The sequence below is a fragment of the Momordica charantia genome, assembly GCF_013281855.1.
Source record: "Momordica charantia cultivar OHB3-1 chromosome 2 unlocalized genomic scaffold, Mcharantia_2.0 BLBB01000002.1, whole genome shotgun sequence".
Classification (NCBI taxonomy): Eukaryota; Viridiplantae; Streptophyta; class Magnoliopsida; order Cucurbitales; family Cucurbitaceae; genus Momordica; species Momordica charantia.
The window spans coordinates 7,464,694-7,469,505 of NW_028275160.1; the positions used below are offsets into that span (position 1 = coordinate 7,464,694).

General features: G+C 44.7%; 1 non-coding gene across 1 annotated transcript; it reads left to right on the forward strand.

Moving 5' to 3' along the window:
• The first annotated feature begins 258 nt into the window (after positions 1–258).
• LOC148212756 (U1 spliceosomal RNA) lies at positions 259–421 on the forward strand. Its single transcript, XR_015789564.1, has one exon. It is a non-coding gene; the product is annotated as a U1 spliceosomal RNA (small nuclear RNA).
• The last annotated feature ends 4,391 nt before the right edge of the window (positions 422–4,812 follow it).

Below are 4,812 nucleotides of genomic sequence, written 5' to 3' on the forward strand. Positions count from 1 at the left end.
GATTATATCATCTGAGTTGCAAAAATTTTAGATTTTTCTCGTGGCTCAAGTGGCTAGGAGAATAGGAAGATGAGAGAGAAACTCGTATTGCAATATGTGAGGAAATCTCTAAAAATCGAAACGGATTCAGCCATAGTGCTTATTCTCAATCCAAAGTAGAAGTGTAGTTTTGGTTTATGTTAGTCCCACATCGGTGAAGTGCAAAAGAAGAGAGGCGCGGGTGGGGTATAAAAGCGGATGAACGGGCCACGAAACAACATACTTACCTGGACGGGGTCTTTGGGCGATCAGCAAGGCCCATGGCCTAGGTTGGTGACCTCCATTGCACTCTAGGAGGGGTGCCCGCCTAAGGTCTGCCCAAAGTGGCAGAGCCTACGTCATAATTTGTGGTAGTGGGGGCCTGCGTCCGCGCGGCCCCTGCCCAATTCTAATTCTAATGTTTCCACCCACTAATTTTGGGTTGTGGGGAGAATACTTTCTATTCGAACTCCTGAATTCCGATTAAGTATTTGATCGGTTTGTTCCAGAATTAACAATTATAATTTAGTTTCAATTTTTTTTATGGTACAGAAAATTTAAAATAATTAATAAATTTTTAGAAACATTTCAAATTTACTCTTGTTTTTTATCATTCGGGCTAGAGTGTTACAAAATGAGTCCTAATAGAATGCATGGCATGTTGGAATATTAGGTATATACTAAAATAGATTTTCCTATCAAATTTTTAATATAAATTCTTAATTTCATCAAAATAAGTGGTTCATTGATTAACTCACTAATTTTAACAAAAAGAAAATATAAAAACTCAAAAAAATTCACTAATTTAATGAAAATATCAAGCTGGGCACAAAAAAAAGACAAAAAAAATTCTTGTATTTTCGTTTTTCTATCTAATTTCAAACTAACTATATATTTTATAATTCATTTGAACATTACTTTTTCAACAAATTTTCAAATAAAAATTATTATATCGTAAAAATTACAACATTTTCTAATGTTTACGCTGAAATTACAACACCTGTCAAAGTTTACGGTGCAATTTAATTAAATTAAAAATTTAGGTAAAAATTGGTACACATTGTCAAGTCCAGCATTAACAACGACCTTGTTCCTGTATAATTTATCAATAGAATGAATATTTTAGAGATCACTCTTTTTAATTCCAAAGTCAAATAAGACTATTGAAAATACTTATTAACGTGTTAACTTGTATATAACTTAATGGTCAAGCCATCTACATCCCAGTGCGGTAAAATTTCAAAACCCTACAAGAAAAATACAAAACTCAAAAAAAATTTCTTTTAATTATTATCCACTTATGAATTAATTAGTAAATTAACTCTAAAATAAAGAATATAAAAAAAAACAAAATTGTATTCTTTATTTCAAATATGCATTTGGTAGCAGATTTGGTATTTGAATCTCAATTCAAATTTGTTCACCTAAACTAGCAGTAGTTACAATTAAATATCTAATTTAATCTAAAATAATATTAAATTAATTTATTAACATTTTTGTATGAATTTTGTATAATTATTATTTTACAACGTTGTATAATTTATAATATATTATATTTTACGTGTTTTAATTTTAATAAAAATAAAATAAATTTATAAAATGAAATAATATATTTATCAAAAATTTTATCTTTTTAATGTAATTCAACCTCATATTCCAAATTCAAAAACATTTCCAAATACATATGGAGATTCGAACTCATTATTTATTGATCCAAACGCTGACTAGGCTCATATTGGCCATATTGATGAATATATTATTTGATGTTATGAACCCATTTCAATTGTTTTCTTTTTTAAACTTTAAAACATGTAAAATTAATATATTATAAATAATATAATATTATAAAATAATAATTATACAAAATTTATAACATATATTAATAGATTAAAATATTTTAGATGGAACGTTAGTATCATTTGTATATTACCCGAGCTAAATAATTTTTAACTTGAGATTTGTTTGGGGAAGGGAATACCCTGGACACGTGGAGGACCCCTATTGGTGCTCCAAGATGGCTCATGAGTCATGCCCAGCTTGAATAGCCGAGATGGCCGCCACCAACGCCGACAAATGCTAAGTATGGGGGCCGAGGTGAACCTGGCCCAGGTCTGACCTACCGGGGAGCTCGGTAGGGGCCGATGTGAGCAACTGTCTGCGGCGTGATTATCGGGCGTAACTGTCGGTCCCGAGATTACCGGGTGTAACCGACGGTCCCGAGATTACCGAATGTAACCGTCGCTAGATTAGCGGGACCACCACCCATAAGTAGAGGACCTCACTCCCCGATCAGGTACGATGATTTCTGGCCTCGAACTAAACTCGGAATCCGACCTATACTGACTTGATCGTCGGAGTGCTCACCTTTTTGTGCAGGTCCGCCCAAGTGTTCAGGTCGGTCCGGAGGCCGAGTTCGAGCTACAATCAGGAATACACTGTTGTGCATATCCTTGCATAAACATTTGGCGCCCTCTGTGGGAAAGCGACAATCTAAGTCATCCCAATTCGTTTAAACCAACACGCGAGCGAACATGGTTCAACCAGCGAATTCGACCAATACGACAGATCGAAGGACTCTAGCTGCCAGCGATGCCCACCAAAGGGAGGTCGGAGCGGCAGTGGTAGAGGGGCAAGGTCACGACGGCCTAGCGACGGAACCCCTCCGTAGGTCGGCACGGATCACCGCGCCTGCCCTACCGCCTGCGCACCCAAGGACGTCTAAGGCCACCCGTGGCCGAGGTGGGACCTCTAAGAAGGGCGCCCGGGATCCAGCTCCGGCTCCAACAAGCGAGAACTTTGATGCGCTCAAGAGAGAGATGGAGGCAATGCGCACACAAATGCGCTCCATGGAGGCAATGTATAACGAAATGGTGCTAGCTGCAGGCGCAGGGTCCCGGTCTGAAAATCGAGTGACGCGCATGGACGTACGCGAGCAAAGGGGTTCCCACCTCGGCCCAGCCGAAGAGGAACGTCCCGAAGACAACGAGAGCGAGGGGTACACTCGCCAGAGGGGAGACCTCCGTGAGCATCTCAACAGAAAGAGAGGTTCGTCTCTCCGAAAAGGGCAGTCACCATCCCGCTCCCACAGGAGCTCCAACCAGCAGGCTGAATCTTCTCACAATCCCGCAGGGATAATCACAAGGGAGGAGTTCGACCAGCTGAGGGGGGAGCTCGATGCTCAGGTGGAGGCCTTAAAGGCCAAATGTGAGCAGAAAGACGATTCACTGAACGATGGCGACTTGGGAGAATCGCCTTTCACTTCGGACGTTTTGGAAGCACCAATCCCTCCGAAGTTCAAAGCTCCTACCGTGAAGCCTTATGATGAGACGAAGGACCCCAAGGACTATGTTGAGGTCTTTGAAGGCCTCATGGACTTCCAAGCGGCATCAGACGCAATCAAATGCCGCGCCTTTCAGATCGCGCTTACTGGCAGCGCGCGATTGTGGTACCGGAGACTGCCAGCCAGGTCGATCTCGACCTACTCTCAGCTGAGAAGGGAGTTCCTCGCCCAGTTCTCTTCTCGGCACTATGACAAAAAGACAGCGACCCATCTCGCCACCATCAGGCAGAAGGAGGGTGAGACGCTGCGGGAGTATGTCACCAGATTCCAGGAGGAGCAGTTGAAGGTTGCACACTGCTCCGATGACTCGGCCATGTGCTATTTCCTCACCGGTCTAGCCGACGAAGCCCTCACGGTGAAACTTGGAGAGGAGGCCCCGGCCACCTTCGCCGAGGTGCTCCAGAAGGCGAAGAAAGTCATCGATGGACAGGAGCTCCTCCGAACCAAAACCGGCCGACTTGAACGAAAGATCGGCCGGGGCAGAAGTGGAAAAGATGAAAGGGCAGATCCCAAGTCCAAGGACAAGGGATCCTTTTCCAGCGGTCGAACTGAGTATCGAAGGGCGGAGAGCGGACCTACCAGGAGCCGACCTTACGAGCGCTTCACCCCGACCACGATTCCAATTTCCGAGATCCTAACGAACATCGAGGAGTCTGGAATGGAAAAACTACTCAAGCGTCCTGAGAAACTTCGGGGAGCCCCGGAGAGGCGCAGCAAGGACAAGTATTGCCGCTTCCATCGGGAGCACGGCCACAACACGTCAGACTGCTGGGAATTGAAGCGCCAAATTGAGGATCTAATTCAAGACGGCTACTTCAAGAAGTTTGTGGGAAAGCCCAGGACCAGCTCAGCAGAGAAAAAGGAAGAGCGAAAGCGTTCAAGGACGCCACCCCGGCGCACCGACCGACCTGCGGTCATCAATACCATTTTTGGAGGGCCAAGCGGGGGTCAGTCCGGGCATAAAAGAAAGGAGTTAGCCCGTGCAGCCAGGCGCGAGGTGTGCATCATCAGGGAGCAGGGGCCGACCTGCCCAATCACCTTCGACGTTGCAGACTTGGAGGAGGTCCACCTGCCCCACAATGATGCACTTGTGATTGCTCCTTTGATTGATCATGTGGTGGTCAGGAGAGTGCTGGTAGACGGGGGCGCATCCGCTAACATCCTGTCCTTACCGACCTACCTCGCCTTGGGCTAGACGAGGTCGCAATTGAAGAGAAGCCCGACGCCGCTGGTTGGGTTCTCTGGAGAATCGGTCATCCCAGAGGGTTGCATCGACTTGCCGGTCACGTTGGGGCAGTACCAAACTCGGGTCACTCAAATGGCCGAGTTCGTGGTAGTTGACGGTAGATCGGCCTATAACGCCATCTTTGGGAGACCCATCATCCACTCATTTCGGGCCATTCCTTCAACACTTCATCAAGTTTTGAAGTATCCCACCCCCAATGGCGTGGGCA